The 20,132-nt window shown below is 34.0% G+C and overlaps 1 pseudogene across 1 annotated transcript in view; it reads left to right on the top strand.

The window, feature by feature from the left end:
• The first annotated feature begins 5,557 nt into the window (after positions 1-5,557).
• Positions 5,558-20,132, top strand: part of LOC309653244 (small ribosomal subunit protein uS15 pseudogene) — a 35,159-nt pseudogene continuing 20,584 nt past the window's right edge. The window contains exon 1 of the transcript in view: positions 5,558-20,132. This exon is cut by the window's right edge and continues 20,584 nt beyond it. The product of the transcript in view is annotated as a small ribosomal subunit protein uS15 pseudogene (transcript).

The raw sequence follows: 20,132 nt of genomic DNA, 5'->3' as shown, positions 1-20,132 counted from the left end.
TTAATAATAATCTAATATAAGATTGTTACAATATTACAAGAATTTTTCCTTATGAATATGTAAGAATGGTATCTAGCATCTAATAACGATTCAATAAATACTAGCTATTATTATCTGAACCCTTCATTTTTACCTTTCCTTTTTATTAAAATGCATAAATAACCCTTTCCTTTGAAGTGTGATTGAATTCCATCATCTCATAGCTGTTCAAAAACAGCACAGCAAGGAATTTCCTTTTTGTTACTATATTTTCAACCACTTCTTCCATACAGACTTTTTTCATTGGTATTTAAATATGCTTAGATATCTTCCCTTCACAACTAAATTTCTCAAAATAATTGTTTTTACCAGTAGTTCTCAAACTTTAGCATATGTTAGAATCAACTAGAGGACTTGTTAAAACAGATTTCTGGGCCCACCCTCAGAATTTCTTATTCAGTCAGTCAGGTGGGACCAGAGAATTTGCATTTCTAACAAGATTTTGGGTGGTGTGTCTGCTACTGGTCCAGAGACCACACTATGGGAACTTATAGTCTATACACTCACCCCACATACTCTTACCTCTCACAGATTTCACTTCAGCTCATCGTTAGAACTGGTCCATGTTAGATCAACAATGACTAGAACTGGTCTAATATGGTCAGCAATGACTAGAACTGGTCTATATATGGTATCCAAATTGCATTTTGGATACTTATTTGCAACAACTATCACTCACTTTCCTTTTTTGTCCTAGAGAAAATTTATTGTGAATTTTCATCCTACATTTTTTGGGACATAATTGAAAAAAATTCAACCATAACTCCCAGATTATGTTGACATCAAAAACACAAAAATAGCAACATCCTTCCAGGGCTCCAGATGAACAAAAGCAATTGGAATATATAATAATAACATGAAAGACAAAAAAAAAAAAAAAAAAAAAAAAAACAATTATGGCATTCTCAGTGCTTTGGACACCATACCTATAGAGTGGGAATCAAAATTTTTCTTTTTTCATAAGTCTACCAGGTTATATTGATGCAAATGGGACTTGAACCATACTTTGAAAAATCGTGACTATCAAGATAAAACCAAAAGTGTTAATTTGAGTTAAGAGCCTGTAAAAGATCCAGCTCCAGCAGATTGATGACTTTGTAAAGTATCTGTTCAAAGCTTTTGCCCATTTGTCTATTGTCAGTCTTTTTTCTCATTAAATCGTAATAATGTTTCATATATTTGAGTATGGGTCCTTTGTCACATGTATATGCTATGAATATCATTTCCCACACTGTGAATGAGGTTTTTTTTTTCTTTCTTTCTTAATGGTTTCGTTAGATGAAGAGAAGTTCTTAGTTTTAATATAGTCCAATTTGCCATTTTTAATTTTATAGTTAGTACTTTTTGTATGTTAAGAAATATTTGCTTCTTCTAATGTCAGGACGATGTTCTGTGATTTCCTCTATAAGAGCTATGATTTTATCATTCATAATTATATATTAAGTCTTTAGGAACAGATTTTGTTGTATGGCAGTGATTCTCATATGTTTTAGACTCAGAAATCATTTATAGTCTTCAAACTTAGTGAAGGTTGCAAACAGCTTTTGTTTACATGGGCTATATCTATTATACTTACCATAATAGAAAATAATAATGAGAGAATTTAGGAATATTTATTTAATAATTTGATTTATATTATAAAATTACATGTTAATGTCATTAATGTATCTAATGAAAAATAATTATAGTTTTCAAAAAAAGAGCCTATTTAGTGAGAAGAGTAAAATTGTTTCTTACACTTTTACAAAACTTTTCAATACATAACAATAGAAAGCAGCTGGATTCTCCAATCTGTTATGCTGTGTTGTTTTGGTTGAAGTTTCTGAAGAAAATTTAATCTCACACAGATTGTAGTTGGAAAAAGAAAAAGTATTATATTGATTTTTTAAGATAATTGTGGGCATTCTTTATACTACACTTGACAAGTGGTAGTTTCTTAAAGGTTAGCTGTAATATACAATCTTAAAAAATATCAATGAACTTTTTGTACAGTTACTTTTTTTTGTTTTAAATTGAGATTTAATTGACTGTACTGTTACTTTAAAAGTAATTGATGTATTTTGCATGTTGAATGGATCTTTGACCAATGCATGATTTTGTTGTTTTGTTTTGTATTGAAATTTGGAGTCTCTTTATTATAGTAGTTCAGCCTACAACCTAACAAATCTAAAAAGACAGTGTGAACAACTGCATTTATAATTATATAATTAGTTTTTTTAACCTTTTATTTTATATTGGAGTATGGTTGTTTAACAATGTTGTGTTAATTTCAGGTGTACAGCAAAGTGATTCAGTTATACACATACATGTATCTATTCTTTCTGCTCAATATTATGTAACAATCTAAATGGGAAAAGAATTTGAAAAAAACCTATGCATGATTTTGTAACATCATATGTTGATTATTTGGAAAATATTTATTCATTAATTTATGCAGATCTTTATAATGTTGACACATTTTGCTATTATAATATTAAAATTCACATTTGTTAATACCACCCTAGATCTCATCTCAAAAATATTTAAGTATTTGGAAGATATCAGTTTTATGGTGGTGGATACAAGTTATCCATAACTCCAGTTTTCACTAGAAAATCAAATTTTATATACACAATAAATACTATGAGTTTTTTATCTTCAAGTGACAGGCTGACTTCACCCATTTTCAGGAATATGTCCACCAAATAATAAAGTGTTAATAACCACAGTTTGACAATCATTCTTTCAAGTAAATATTGTGTTCCATGTAAAAAGTGGTTAGTTTAGCTGGCAACTCAATCACACAAGTGTTTTTTTTTGTTTGTTTTTTGTTTTTTTTTTGAGACAACCATCATTCTTCAGTACACAGCAGAAGTACTTTATTATATACTTTCCTTTTCATCAAACAATATATTTTAAAAATATATACTAAAGGTTGAGATTTAATAAAAGTAATAATTTTTAATGTTTCATCAAGATCATTCTTAAGTGAAACTGGTTTTTGTTTTTACTGTGAGTGCATCATGGTAAATAATACAATGAATGCTAGTATAGTTTACTGCCACTGACTTGATTGGTACTAAGATACCATGGGTTTTACCTCTCACTTCTTTTTGTACCAACATTGCAAATGCCAACACAGTGAAAAAGGTAAAGAATGTCTTAATATTGTTATGAAAATAGTTTTTACCTCAAAGATTGTCTGAAATGATTTTGGGAAGTCCCAGGGTCCATGGACCATACTTTGAGAATCATTAGTGTAGTCCTAGATAAATGTGTTTTTATACGTATATCCAATTCACTAAGCACAATTTACTAAAATGATACGTCTTTCTTCATTGCACTACAGTATCATCTTTGTCATAAGTAAGTTACTGTGTACGTGTGAGTCTGTTTCTTGGTTCTTTTCTCTGATCCATTAGTCAGTTTGTGCCAGTATCACACTGTCTCAATTTCTATTTTTCTTATAATACATCTTGATATCTGATAGTTCTTGCCCTCAAGATTTGCTTTCTTCTTCACGATATCCTTGGCTGTTCTTAGTCCTTTGCATTTCCACTTGAGTTTTGGAATCAGGATAATCATTTCCTCAAAAATATTGCTAATATATTTATTGCAATTTCATTGAATTTTTAGAAAAATTTGGAAGAATTGACACATTTACAGTATAGAATTTTCCAATCTAATGTGATATATTTCTCTAAATGTTTTAAAATTTCTCTCCATAATACGTTTTTAGATTTCAGTATAGAGGTCTTGTACATCTTTCATTTGAGGAAGTCCTAGATATATGATTTTTATGCCTTGGGGTGCAATTTTTTTTAATTTTTTTAAGATTTTAATTGTGGTAAAATGCACATAACATAAAGCTCAACATCTTAACCATTTTTAAGTATACAGTTCAGTAGTATTAAGAATATTCTCACTACTTGTGCAACCAGTCTCCTGAACTTTTTCGTCTTGCAAAATTCTGCACCCACTAAACAATAACTCCCCATGAGCCCCTCTCACCAGCACCTGGTAACTGCTATTCTACCTTCTGTCTCTATGAATTTGATTATTGTATATAACTCATATTAGTGGATTTATACAATATATGTCCTTTTGTGTCAATTAGCATAATGCCTTCCGGTTTATTCACGTTGTAGCATATATCAGAATTCCATTCCCTTTTATGACAGAATAATATTCCATTGTGTGTATCCACCATCCTTTTTTTATCCATTTATCTTCTGATAGACACTTGCATTTTTTTCTACATACATTTTGATTATTGTGAATTATTCTGCTCTGAATATTGGCATAAAATTATCTGAGTTCTTCCCTTCAATTCTTTGGGGTATATATCTAAGAGTGGAATTGCTGGATCATAAAGTAATTCTATGTTTAATTTTTTGAGGAACCATCAAACTGCTTTCCACAATGCTTGCACCATTTTACATTCACACAAGCATAGTTGGATGCTACTTTTTTAAGAATTGTGTTTCAATTTGTATGATGCTGGTACATAGTCAGTTTTGAATTTTCTAGGTACATGATTATGTCATCTACAAGTAATTAGAGTTTTATTATTTGCTTTCCAAACCTTACACCTTTTATTTTTCTTTCCTCCTTAGATTGGCTCCTATAGCACAGTATTGAATAAAATTGGTGATAGTGGCCAGTTTTGTTTCATTCCTGAGTTCAGTAGAAAAGTTTCCAATATTTCCTGATTGAGTATCTTATGCACTATAAAGTTTTTGTATCAATAGATGCCTTATGGTGAGCAGTATGTTCCCCCAAAGATATCTGTGCCCTATCTCTTAAATTTGTGAATATATTGGATTATATGGCAAAGGGATTTTGCAGATGTAATTAAGACTACAGGTCTTAAATAGGGAGATTATCCAGGTTGACCAAATATAATCACATGAGCCCTTAATAGCAGCGTACTTTCTCTGCCTAGAGTTAGAAAAATAAGGTGGAAGAGGAAGCAGGAAATATGTTGCAGAGGAACTCAGAGAGAGTAAAATCATGAGAAGGGTTTACCACACCATTATACTGGGGCCATTTACAGGGACTAGACAGAGGTCTCTAGGAGGTAAGGATAGCCTCCAGATGATAGTTTGCAAGGAAAAAGTTTATTACTATTGCACAAGTGAATTCTCCAAAAAACCCGAATAAGGTCGAAAGCAGATTATTTCCCAGAGCCTCCAGTAAGGAGTACAGCCATGACAATGCCTTAATTTCAGCCAAGTCCACCCAAATTTATGATCACAGAACATGTGAGATAATGAATTTGTGTTGCTTTAAGCTGCTAAAATTGTGGTAATTTGCTATGGCAGCAGTAGCTAACTAAAACATGTCTTTATCACATTAAGAAAGTTTCCTTTTATTCTTTTTTTTATATATATTTTTTAACATCTTTATTGGAGTATAATTGTTTTACAATGGTGTGCTAGTTTCTGCTGTATAACAAAGTGAATCAGCTATACATATACATACATCCACATATATCCTCCCTCTGGCGTCTCCCTCCCACCCTCCCTATACCACCTGTCTAGGTGGACAGAAAGCACCAAGCTGATCTCCCTGTGCTATGCGCATGCTTCCCACTAGCTATCTATTTTACATTTCATAGTGTATATATGTCCATGTCACTCTGTCGCTTTGTCCCAGCTTACCTTCCCCCTCACCCCGGGTCCTCAAGTCCATTCGCTATGTCTGTGTCTTTATTCCTGTTCTGCCCCTAGGTTCTTCAGAACCTTTTTTTTTTTTTTTTTAGATTCCATATATATGTGTTAGCATACGGTATTGTTTTACTCTTTCTGACTTACTTCGCTCTGTATGACAGTCTCTAGGTCCATGCAACTCGTTACAAGTAACTCAATTTCGTTTCTTTTTATGGCTGAGTAATATTCCATTGTATATATGTGCCACGTCTTCTTTATCCATTCATCTGTTGATGGACACGTAGGTTGCTTCCATGTCCTGGTTATTGTAAATAGAGCTGCAATGAATATTGTGGTACATGACTCGTTTTGAATTATGGTTTTACCAGGTTATATGCACAGTAGTCATTTTCCTGGGTCGTATGGTAGTTCTCTTTTTAGTTTTCTGAGGGACCTCCATACTGTTCTCCATAGTGGCTGTATCAATTTACATTCTCACCAACAGTGCAAGAGGGTTCCCTTCTCTCCACACCCTCTCCAGCATTTACTGTTTGTATATTTTTTGATGATGGTCATTCTGACTGGTGTGAGGTGATACCTCATTGTGGCTTTGGTTTGCATTTCTCTAATGATTAGTGATGTTGAGCATCCTTTCATGTGTTTGTTGGCAACCTGTATATCTTCTTTGGGGAAATGCCTATTTAGGTCTTCTGCCCATTTTTGGATTGGGTTGTTTGTTTTTTTGATATTGAGCTGCATGAGTTGCTTGTATATTTTGGAGATTAATCCTTTGTCAGTTGCTTCATTTGCAAATATTTTCTCCCATTCTGATGGCTGTCTTTTCGTCTTGTTTATGGTTTCCTTTGCTGTGCAAAAGCTTTGAAGTTTCATTACATCCCACTTGTTTATATTTGTTTTTATTTCCATTTCTCTTAGAGGGGGATCAAAAAGGATTTTGCTGTGATTTATGTCACAGAGTGTTATGCCTATGTTTTCCTCTAAGAGTTTTATAGTGTCTGGCCTTGCATTTAAGTCTTTAATGCATTTTGAGTTTATTTTTGTGTATAGGAGTGTTCTAAATTCATTCTTTTACATGTAGTTGTCCAGTTTTCCCAGCACCACCTATTGAAGAGGCTGTCTTTTCTACATTGTATGTTCTTGCCTCCTTAATCAAAAATAAGGTGACCATATGTGCATGGGTTTATCTCTGGGCTTTCAATCCTGTTTCATTGATCTATATTTATATTTTTGTGCCAGTACCATACTGTCTTGTTTACTGTAGCTTTATAGCATAATCTCAAGTCAGGGAGCCTGATTCCTCCAGCTCCATTATTTTTTCGCAAGATTGCTTTTGCTATTTGGGGTCTTTTGTGTTTCCATACTAATTGTGAAATTGTTTGTTCTATTTCTGGGGAAAATGCCAGGGGTAGTTTGATAGGGATTGCATTGAATCTGTAGACTCCTTTGGGTAGTATAGTCATTTTCACAATGTTGATTCTTCCAATCCAAGAATATGGTATATCTCTCCATCTGTTTATATCATCTTTACTTTCTTTCATCAGTGTCTTATAATTTTCATACAGGTCTTTTGTCTCCCTAGGTAGGTTTATTCCTAGATATTTTATTCTTTATGTTGCAATGGTAAACGGGATTATTTCCTTAATTTCACTTTCAGATTTTTCATCATTAGTGTATAGGAATGCAAGAGATCTCTGTGCATTAATTTTGTATCCTGCTAATTTACCAAATTCATTGACTAGCTTTAGTAATTTTCTGTTAGCATCTTTAGGATTCTCTATGCATAGTATCATGTCATCTGCAAACAGTGACAGATTTACTTATTCTTTTTTGATTTGGATTCCTTTTATTTCTTTTTCGTCTCTGATTGCTGTGGCTAAAACTTCCAAAACTATGTTGAATAATAGTGGTGAGAGTGGAAAACCTTGTCTTGTTCCTGATCTTAGAGGAAATGGTTTCAATTTTTCACCATTGAGGACGATATTGGCTGTGGGTTTGTCATATATGGCCTTTATTATTTTGAGGTAAGTTCCCTTGATGCCTGCTTTCTGGAGGGTTTTTATAATAAATGGGTGTTGAATTTTGTCAAAAGCTTTACCTGCACCTATTGAGATGATCATATGGTTTTTCTCCTTCAATTTGTTAATATGGTGTATCACATTAATTGATTTGCATATATTGAAGAATCCTTGCATTCCTCAGATAAACCCCACTTGCTCATGGTGTATGACCCTTTTAATGTGCTGTTGGATTCTGTTTGCTAGTATTTTGTTGAGGATTTTTGCATCTATGTTGAGGATTTTTGCATCTATGTTCATCAGTGATATTGGCCTGCAGTTTCCTTTCTTTGTGACATTTTGTCTGTTTTTGGTATCAGGGTGATGGTGGCCTTGTAGAATGTGTTACAGAGTGTTCCTCTCTTTACTGTATTTTGGAAGAGTTTGAGAAGGATAGGTGTTAGCTCTTCTCTAAATGTTTGATAGAATTTGCCTGTGAATTCATCTGGTCCTGGGCTTTTGTTTGTTGGAAGTTTTCTAATCACAGGTTCAGTTTCAGTGCTTGTGATTGGTCTGTTTATATTTTCTATTTCTTCCTGGCTCAGTCTCGGAAAGTTGTGTTTTTCTAAGAATCCATCCATTTCTTCCAGGTTGTCCATTTTATTGGCATATAGTTGCTCGTAGTAATCTCTCATGATCCTTTGTATTTCTGTAGTTTCAGTTGTTACTTCTCCTTATTCATTTCTAATTCTACTGATTTGAGTATTCTCCCTTTTTTTCTCGATGAGGCTGGCTATTGGTTTATCAATTTTCTTTATCTTTCAAAGAATCAGCTTTTACTTTTATTGATCTTTGCTATCGTTTCCTTCAATTCTTTTTCATTTATTTATGTTCTGATCTTATGATTTCTCTCTTTTTCTAACTTTCTGGTATTTTTCTTTCTTCTATCTCTAATTGCTTTAGGTGTAAGGTTAGGTTGTTTATTTGAGATGTTTCTTGTTTTTTGAGGTAGGATTGTATTGCTATAAAGTTCTCTCTTAGTACTGCTTTTGCTGCATCCCATAGGTTTGGGGTCGTCGTGTTTTCATTGTCATTTGTTTCTAGGTATTTCTTGATTTCCTCTTTGATTTCTGCAGTGATCTCTTGGTTATTAAGTAGTGTATTGTTTAGCTTCCATGTGTTTGTATTTTTTACAGATTTTTTCCCTGTAACTTATATCTAGTCTCATAGCATTGTGGATGGAAAAGATACTTGATATGATTTCAATTTTCTTAAATTTATCAAGGCTTCATTTGTGACCCAAGATATGATCTATCCTAGAGAATGTTCCATGAGCACTTGAGAAGAAAGTGTATTCTGTTGTTTTTGGATGGAATGTCCTAAAAATATCAATTATTTCCATCTTGTTTAATGTATCATTGAAAGCTTGTGTTTCCTGTTTTATTTTCATTTTGGATGATGTGTCCATTCGTGAAAGTGGGGTGTTAAAGTCCCCTACTATGATTGTGTTACTGTCAATTTCCCCGTTTATGGCTGTTAGCATTTGCCTTATGTATTGAGGTGCTCCTATGTTGGGTGCATAAATATTTACAATTGCTATATATTCTTCTTGGATTGATCCCTTGATCATTATGTAGTGTCCTTCTTTGTCTCTTGTAATAGTCTTTATTTTAAAGTCTATTTTTTCTGGTATGAGAATTGCTGCTCCAGCTTTCCTTTGATTTCCATTTCCATGGAACATCTTTTTCCATCCCCTCACTTTCAGTCTGTATGTGTCCCTAGGTCTGAAGTGGGTCTCCTGTAGATAGCATATATACAGGTCTTGTTTTTGTATCCATTCAGCCAGTCTATGTCTTTTGGTTGGAGCATTTAATCCATTTACACTTAATGTAGTTATCAACATGTATGCTCCTATTACCATTTTCTTAATTGTTTTGGGTTTGTTTTTGTAGACCTTTTCCTTCTCTTGTGTTTCCTGGCTAGTGAAGTTCCTTTAGCATTTTCTTTAGAGCTGGTTTGGTGGTGCTGAATTCTCTTAGCTTTTGCTTATCTGTAAAGTTTTTAATTTCTCTCTCGAATCTGAGTGAGACCCTTGCTGGGTAGCATAATCTTGGTTGTAGGTTTTTCCCTTTCATCACTTTAAATATGTCCTGCCACTCCCTCTGGCTTGAACAGTTTCTGCTGAAAGATCAGCTGTTAACTTTATGGGGATTCTTTTGTGTGTTATTTGTTGTTTTTCCCTTGCTGCTTTTAATATTTTTTGTTTGCATTTAATTTTTGATAGTTTGATTAACATGTGTCTTGGTGTGTTTCTCCTTGGATTTATCCTGTATGGGACTCTCTGTGCTTCCTGGACTTGAATGACTATTTCCTTTCCCAACTTAGGGAAGTTTTCATCTATAATCTCTTCAAATATTTTCTCAAACCCTTTTTTTTTTCTTTTCTTCTTCTGGGACCCCTATAGTTCAAATGTTGGTGCGTTTGATATTGTCCCAGTGGTCTCTGAGACTTTCCTCAATTCTTTTCATTCTTTTTTCTTTATTCTGCTCTGTGGTTGTTATTTCCACTGTTTTGTCTTCCAGATCACTTATCTGTTCTTCTGCCTCAGTTATTCTACTACTGATTCCTTCTAGAGAATTGTTAATATCATTTATTGTGTTGTTCATCATGGTTTGTTTGCTCTTTAGTTCTTCTAGGTCCTTGTTAAACGTTTCTTTTATTTTCTCCATTCTATTTCCAAGACTTTAGATCATCTTTACTATCATTGCTCTGAATTCTTTTTCAGGTAGACTGCCTATTTCCTCTTCATATGTTTGGTCTGGTGTGTTTTTACCTTGCTCCTTCATCTGCTGTGTATTTCTCTGCCTTCTCATTTTGCTTAACTTACTGTGTTGGTGTCTCCATTTTGCAGTCTGCAGGTTCATAGTTCCTGTTGTTTTTGGTGTCTGTTCCTAGTGGGTAAGGATGGTTCAGTGGGTTGTGTAGGCTTTCTGGTGGAGGGGACTGGTGCCTGTGTTCTGGTGGATGAGGCTGTATCTTGTCTTTCTGGTGGGAAGGAACGCCTCGGGTGGTGTGTTTTGTGGTCTCCATGACCTTTTTATGATTTTAGGCAGCCTCTCTGTTAATGGGTGAGGTTGTGTTCCTGTCTTGCTAGTTGTTTGGCATGGGATGTCCAGCCCTGTAGCTTGCTGGTTGTTGAGTGAAGTTGGGTGTTAGTGTTGAGATGGAAAACTCTGGGAGAGCTCTCGCCAATTGATATTACATGGGTCCAGGAGGTCTCTGGTGGACCAATGTCCTGAACTCCGCTCTCCCACCTCAGAGCGTCAGGCCTGACACCCGGCCAGAGTACCAAGACCCTTTTGGGAAGTCTGAGGTCTTCTGCCAGCGTTCAGTAGGTGTTCTGTAGCAGTTGTTCCACTTTTAGATGTAGTTTGGATGTATTTGTTGGGCGGAAGGTGATCTCCACGTCTTACTCCTCTGCCATCTTGAAGGAGCCTCTTTTCCTTCTATTCTTAATTTACTTGGAATTTTATCATGTTGTTGAATTTTATCAAATGTTTTGTTTGCATTTGTCAAAGATGATCAAACGAATTGTCCACGTTTTTTTTTTCCTGTTAATATAACCGATTTTCTAATACTAAAGCACTCTTACATAACTACAATAAGGTTCAGTGGAATATAATGTATTATTCTTTTCATATGTCAATGATTTCAATTGCTAATATCTTATTTTGACATCTATGTAAATGAGAAGACTGATCTGTAATTTTCCTTTCCTTCCATGCTCATGTTAGAATATAGAATTGAGGTTATACTGTCCTTAACCAACACATTGAGGAAGTGCTCCTTCTTGTGTTTTCTGGAAGTGTTTGTACAAAATTGGTGCTCTTTATTTCCTAAATATTTGGAAGAATTCATTAGTAAAGCCATGTGAGCCTAAATGTGTGTGTGCACGTGTGTATGTGCAGGTGCATATGGAAACTTTTAACAACAAAGCCACACTCTTTAAAATAAAGCACAGTATAAAGATTTTCAATACCCTCTATCAGCTTTGGTAGCTTATGTTTTCTGAAGAATATTCAATTTCATGCAAACTGTTAATGGCATCTACATAAAGTAGTTCTAGTAACCTCTCATTACCTTGAAATGTCTGTAAAATCTGTAATGATGTCCTTGTTCTCTCTCCCTTTTATTTTCCTGAATAGTATTTCTAGAGATTTATCATTTCTATTAATGCATTTAAAGAACCAATATTTGATTTCACTGATTTTTCTCTATTTTTTATCTGCTTTCTAATTCATTAATTCCTACTTTATCTTTACTTTTTCCTTCCTTCTTCCTTTCTTATGTCTGATTTTTTTCTAGGTTCTTGAGATAAAAGCCTAAATCATGTATTCTCAGTCTTTCTTCTTTTCTAATAAATGCACTCTGGGTAATAAATTTTTCTCTAAGCACATGACTTAGCTGCCACTCTCACGTTTTCTTTTGTCATACCATATTATTATAATTTCTTCCAAAACATTGTATAACTTCTGTCTTGATTTCTGCTTTTACCCATGGATTATTTAGAAATAAATTGCCCAATTTCCTGACGATGGGATTTTGTATAATTATTGCCTTCTTATTGAGGTTTAACTTAATTCAATTATAGCTAGAAAATAAAATCTGAGTGATTTGATACTTTGAAATATATCGAGACTTTCTTTATGAACCAGTGTGTGGTCCATGTTAATAAATATTTTCTATACACATGAAAAGAACTGAGTTCTGTCATTGTCAGGCACAGTGTTCTATATGTCAATTAGGTCAAATTAATTAATTGTGTAGTTCAAATTTTTATATCATTATCTTTCTCCTGCTATTCTAAGTTGAAATATATGTGATAAAGACTACTACTATGATTGTGGATTTTCTATATCTATTTTTATTTTTGTTAATTTTGCTTTATATACTTTGGGGTATGGTGTTTGCTAAATGAGGAGTTAGAGTTATGACATTTTCTTGTTATACTGACACTTTTACCGTTATGAATGCCTCTCTTTATCCCTAAGCAATTCTTTTATTCTTACATTTACTATGTCCATTACAGTAAATCCCCAACATACAAATGAGTTCATAAGAGTGTGTCCATAAGTCCAATTTGTTTGTAAGTCCAACAAAGTTAGGCTAGGTACCCAACTAACACAATCAGCTATATAGTACTGTACTGTAATAGGTTTATAATATTTTTCACACAAATAATACATAACACAAAAAATAAAGAAAACATTTTTAATCTTATAGTACAATACCTTGAAAAGTACAGTAGTACAGTACAACAGCTGGCATACAGGGGCTCGCATTGAGTGAACATGCAAGAAGAGTTACTGACTGAAGGAGGGAGAGTAAGTGGGAGATGGTGGAGCTGAAGGATCATCAGCAATAGGAGACGGAGGGCAAGTTGCAATTTCACTCATGCCTGACGTTGATGGCACAGGTTCTGGTTCCTTGCTGGATTCAATTCTATCTACCCTCTTGAAGAAACGATCCAGTAATGTCTGGGTAGTAGCTCTTAGCTCTTTTTTTCTCATCATAGATGATTTGTTAGCACTGGATTGCATTCTGAACGGCTGCTGCAACATTTGTGTACCATCCTATGTATGGGTCCTGTGCCTCAAAAACTAACAATACCTCCTCAAATAAAGAAAATCCCCTTGCCATTTCCTGCATCGTGAATCTCTTCAGTTCTTCAGTTACTTCTTCTTCCTCTTATATCTCCTCATCCTTTCTCTGGGCCTCCAATTCCTGGTGCTTCTTAGCAGTACCAGCTACATCACTGCTGCTTTTAACACTTGCTTCTGGACATCCTGGGTTTGAAATAAAGATACCGCACTATACTCTATATGGTACTGTATAATAAAGTACACAAAAGCACAACCACTTGTAGAGGATGCACACACGTGACAATGTATGCCAGACATGGGAACTAACTTACATGATTGGATGTGCCGACACACGTTCATACGTTTGAAAGTTTGCAACTTGAAGGTTCATATGTAGGGGACTTACTGTACTGGTATAGCTACACCAGATTACTTTTGGTTAGTGTTTACATGGTGTATGATATTCATTTATTTTTCTTTTAAATTTTTTTATCCTTATATTTAAATTTTGTATCTTTTAAATAATATATGGTTGGATTTTATCTTTTTAATCAATTCTAATAATCAATATTTTTACTTGGAGTATTTTGCATTTTTTTATTTAATGCCATTTCTATATAGTTGGGCTTATATTTATTTCCTTTGTGTTAATTTTATAGTTGTTTATTATTTTACTAGTCTAATAATTATCCTAAAGATCACAAGTCATATGCCTTACTTATCACACTTTAAAAAGTATTATTTTTACCACTTCCCTGATACTTACAGAAACTTAGAACATTTAAATCAATTTATATCCACCCTCAATTATGTTATTTTCCACATATATTTTAAATTCCTCATAATATTGCTGTTATTGATACAAGTAAGTATTCATTTATACTTATTCACATATATTCCCTTCTCAGTGTTAAACATTTCATTCTGTGTTTTCATTTTCTATTTAATATTATTCTTCCTTTTTCCAAAAGAGCTACCTTTAATTTTTCTTTTAGTGTGGAATGGCTGTTGAAAACTTCTGTTTTTGTCTCTGAAAAATGAATTTATTGCACGTTTATTTTTATTATGAATATTTTTAAATTATTTTGTTCATTTTTTGACTTTTAACTTTAAAATAAAATGAAACAAAGAAAATCACATTAAACAAATATATACCATAAAACAAACATCCTTCTATAACTACCACCCAGCTCAAGAAATAAAACTCATTCAGTTACCGAAGTGCTCCCTCCATGTCCTCTATTTTCATTTCAGTCCCTACCCTCTCTCACAAAAAGGCCACCATTCTGACTTTTATCATAATTTACTACTTGCTTGGTTTTATCACCCCAGTTTGCATTCTTAGACATTACAGTTTAGCCATGCTAATTTTAAAAATACGTGATATGTGATAAAATATGAGAAATATTTTGTCTCTTACAATCAGTATATTCCCTCATCTTTCCTTTCTCTCCCTTACAATTTACTTGCTGAAGAACATGAACTATTAAAATTTTAGACTTTCCCACCGTCTGGATTCCATTGATTGAACAGACATGATGTAGTCCAAAATATTCTTCTGTCCTCTCTATTTCCTGAAAATTGACAACTAGCTCCAAGGCTTGATCAGACTCATGTTCAAACTCTTCAGCAAGAATATAAGCAATACTGTGTTCTTTTATCAGGAGTCATGTAATGTCTGTTTTTTTCTCTTTCTTTTTTTATTTTAGCAATGATTGATATACAAAGCATAAATCTCTTAATTCATTGGGAAGTAAAAAAAAAATGGATATTTACTAATTCAATTATTTTGTGTTCATTTCTTTACTGGAAGAATTTTAAAAGGAGATACTTACCCTCATCTACTATTTGGTTATCAATTGGTAAAGTTTACATAGGAAAATCAGTATAAATACATGAGTCCCTCCACTTATTTACCCAGTTTTCAAGAGAATGAATCAATTCTGTCATCCTCAGTAGATTAAAAATCAGTATTTCCTGTTTAATATAATTTGAAACTCAAGAGATTAAACACACTTCATAGATTTCAATCTTTGCTATAGGTATCCTTACTGAAGTTTAAATCGTCTTTTCTTTGGCCAGTGAGGCCTATCCAAGTTATCTTCTAAGTCCTTTTGACATGACCCTAATAATCATTGATAGTTTCCTTTCTATTTGGTATCTCAGAATGTCCCAGCTTCACCTTCTACGTTTTCTTCCCCATACCTGGGATCAGTCATTTTTCCCAAAAAGTTCTGGTTACCTTGAATAAAAAATTATATTTCAAGTCTACAATCTGAGTGCACTAGGGGTATTCATTGTTACTGGGTTTGTAATTATTTCTAGGACTTTTCAGGGAACAAAGTGAGGATATATAAAGGGATAGATGGATGGATAGATAGATAGAACATTTATAAAATAAATAAAACATTTATAAATAAAATAAAATATAGAACATTTCTAAAATCCTATAATCTCCCTCATGTCCCCTTTCAATCTATGTCTTCCAAGAGTTATCCACTGTTCTCCTGTCTATCACCATATGTACCCTTTTATGTCTTATTTCTGCCAGTCATCATTATGTCTGTAAAAATCATCCATGTTGTGTGTAGTATTAGTTCATTCATTGAACTAATATTCCATTGTATAAATGTACTGCAATATATTCAACTGTTATTGGACATTACAGTATTAAAATTTCTTGGCTCTTTTCTATACATGTGTTTTGGTGAACATAAACACTCCTATGGATATTTGCCCAAGAATGGAACTGGTGGGCCGTATGATAGACATATTTTTATCTTTGATAGATTCTTCCAAACAGTTTTCCAACATGGTTTTATCACTATACACTTCTACCAGTAACGTATGAATGCTCAAGTTGCTCCACATCCTTGCTAACACTTGGTCTTTTTAGTCTTTCTAATTTTACCAATTCTGGTGTGTGTGTGTGTGTGTGCACATGTTTGTGATCTCATTGTGTTTTAAATGCCATTTTCTTAATAAATAATAATTTTGAACATCTTTGCATATGTCTATTGGCCATCTGGACCCCGAGTTTTAACTGGTAAAATTATCTGAAATTCTTTGTTATCACCTGCCTTATCTTTTCACTCTCCATTCCCTGCATGGATCACCTTATCCAGTCCCATAGATTTATTACTATCCATACACCAGTGATTCTTAAATCCAAGACCTTGATATCAGGTCTTAAATCTTTATATCTAAATGCTCAATCTACCTCTCCCATTGCTTCTTCACCTTTGAGTTTTTGGGGTTTTTTTGTTTTGTTTTTTGCCATTTTGCACTTCTTCCTTCTTGACTGGAACATTGATGTGAAGCCTAGAGACTCAGCAGTTATTTTGTAACCATAAGACAATAAACATAAGGACAAAAGCCAACACATTAGAAAAGGTAGAAGTTAAAGATGATAAAAAAAAAAAGTAGGTCACTGATGGCACTCTCGAACTGCATAAAGCTGAGCATCTTAGTGTAAGAGACAAATTACAATATTATTAAGCCATTGTGATAGGATCCTCTTTTATTTTAAGTATAATATAATGCTGATACAAGTGTAATCTCAACAAATTCTACTGACTGACTATGTGAATCTACTACATGAAAAAAAAAATTTTTGAACGATTTTCTCTACACATTGAAATTACTTGTATAACCCAATAGGAAAATTTAGATTCAAGAAATTTGTCAATTTTGTTCTGTCGTGTCCTTAATGTTCATGATTTGTTATAATTCCTAATATACACATTGTACTGATGTGTATGTGCATACACAAAGATAGATATATACGACCTTTTATGTCTTTACAGTTATAATGTATATATACATAGGATGTATCAATAAAGGCTCTTTCAATTGCAAGTGAGAGAAAGCCAACTCAAACAAGTTATAGGAAGATCAGGCTTAGATCTGGCCTCAGAAACAATATTCAGAGTCTCAAACAATATTATTAATTATCTCCTTTTCCCTCTGTCTCTCCACTTTTCTTCTCTTTCTCTTCACTTAGTGACCACTTTTCTGTGTGTTGACCTCATTTTCTCATACCATATGGAAGCTTCCCTTATATGGATGGAGATGTGCCCAGAGGCAACTTCAGTTTTATATCATATCATATCATATCATATCATATCAGCTTATGGTCTAGAGAAAAAAGGAACTCTCAGTTACAGGAAAAGAAATTGTCCAAAGATAAAGCTCTATTTGACCCAGCTTCAGTGACTAGTTCAACTTATAGATTCCTATGGTCATGGGGGCAAGTATTATGTTCGTTGGAGTGTGGCAGAGCAACTCATCAAAAGAAACATGATGTCTGATACTATTTCAGGGAATTAATAGACACAGAATAAATAATTAATCAATATCTATTAAGGCCACTATAATGTGTAGTTGTAAACATATGTGTGTGTTTGTGTTACATAAAGAAGCATAAACCTTGATTTTTTTATCCTTCAAAAATAATAGCATCATCTAAGAAATATAAATTTTAGAGGTGATACAACTATAGGCAAAACAAGATAAGTAATCATTGGCCTGGTGAAGCAGAGATTCAATACTAATGAACAATGACTTTCATGTTGAACATTAAAAAGTATGTTTCTTTAGAGACCGCCACCACCATGGGTCACATGCACGTTTCAGGGAAGGGCCTGTCCCACAAGGCTCTGCCCTACTGCCACAGTGTCCCCACCTGGCTGAAGCTGACATCTGACAATGTGAAAGAATAGATCTACAAACTGGCCAAGAAGGGCCTGACTCCCTTACAAAACGGTGTGATCCTGAGAGACTCACATGGTGTTGCACAAGTACGTTTTGTGACAGGCAATAAAATCTTGAGAATTCTTCAGTCCCAAGGACTTGCTCCTGATCTTCCTGAGGATCTCTATTATTTAATTAAGAAAGCTGTTGCTGTTTGAAAGCATCTTGAGAGGAACAGAAAGAATAAAGATGCTAAATCCTGTCTGATTCTGATTAACAGCCATATTCACCAGTTGGCTTGATATTACAAGACCAAAGGAGTCTTCCCCCCAGTTGGAAATATGAGTCATCCACAACCTCTTCCCTGGTTGCATAAATGTGTCTGTTGTAATCAAGCATAAAAGCATAAAATCATTGTTTAAATAAAAAAGAAAAAGAAGAAAAGTTTGTTTCTTTAAAGATAAATAATTCCACTTTTGGAATGGCAGCATGAAGAGCTCCATAACCTGCTACCCAGTGAAACAAGCTAGATAGATAGATATATAGATAGAGGTACAGATTAGATAGATAGATAGATAAATATACATATATATAAATACATATCTATACATAATTTATACCTCTCAATATATATATAGATCTATATACCTATATCTATTCTATATCTATATCAATATATATATGTTTTCTTTTAAGTCTCTATAAATTGACCTAAGGGCATATAGCAAATGAAAAAAAATCAAGAAAATATACTAAAACTTGGTAAAAACAGCAAAAGTCTTTTAACATTTAAACCATTACCCATTCCATCCCTCACTCCTGCCTAGAAACTCCAACTCCATTCCTTGTGGATGTAGCCAAGAACACAGGACACCTCCCCCCAGCTTTCAGTCAAGGGCCATAGTATCATCTGGGAAGAGCAGGCTGCTAGCATTTCTCATTCCTCCCTCCCCAAGCTACTCATTGCAAAAATTAAATTCTAGGTGAGTGTGGTGGAGAGGTTGGATATCTCTTCCTCCACCAAGTCTCCATTCATATGGTAGAGGCTCCACTCCAATGGCTGGAGACAGAGAATCCTGGTATCCTGATCCTGGAATCCTAACCAGCTCACTCATAGGGCAGAAGTTAAATACTGTGAGAAGAAAGCGGAGAAGGCCAGAGGCTATCACTGTGTCTAGCATCCCCAGTAGTGGTCCAGAGATCTTTTTCCCAGGGGTAGAGAGAGTTTGTAAGAACAGAGAGCTCTGAAGCATTCCACAGATGAACTGACTTCATTTGAAACGAAGTGTGGAGGAGTTCAAGCCTAAGGGCCCTCTTGAAAACGATGAAGATTTTGGTGATAAGCAAATAAAAAGAGACTGGTAGCTCCATGAGACAAGCAGCAAAATCACAGGCCAGCTGCTTTACCAGAGAAAACTATGAAAAGTGATAGCTAAGACACCTCCTGATATGAGAAAAAACCTCAAATACCTGCCTCAAAAACTATCCCTGTGAAGGGGCCCCAATTTAATTGGATCAAACTGTGGAACAATTAGGATCTAGAGCATGATCAAACCAATAGAACAATGTGCCAGCAATTAGTGGAATCTGTCTAACAACTGGATGTGTCCGGGAAAGGGAGACTCAAAGAAAAGACTGCTAAAATGCTATGCTAATGATACTTGGCTAAATGACTGTTAAAAACACTATCATTCCAGAGTGGCTGTGCACATACCCAAAGGCTACACACTCTGAGATGCAACATAAAAGGCTTTACACTGCAAGGGAAATAGACTTTATTAAAAGAGTCCAGTCAAGCAAACAACAATAAAAAGCCCAGAAATGGTTCAGGGATGCCAGTATCCAGAATTGATACAATAAATAAAACTCTTAAAAAAATACATGTAAATCTTCATGACCTTGGATTAGGCAATGGTTTCTTAAATATGACACATAAAGCATAAGCAACAAAAGAAAAAATAGATAAACTGGACTTCATCAAATTTTAAAACTTCTGTGCTTCAAAAGATACCATCAAGAAAGTAAAAAGACAGACCACATAATTGGAGAAAATATTTGCAAATGATATATAATAAGAAATTTATATCTGGAATATGAAAAAAACTCTTACAACT

This window comes from Balaenoptera physalus (genome assembly GCF_965194825.1).
Source record: "Balaenoptera physalus genome assembly, chromosome: X".
Taxonomy (NCBI): domain Eukaryota; kingdom Metazoa; phylum Chordata; class Mammalia; order Artiodactyla; family Balaenopteridae; genus Balaenoptera; species Balaenoptera physalus.
The sequence above is the reverse complement of the archived record's forward strand: the minus strand, read 5'-3'. Positions and strand labels throughout refer to the sequence as shown.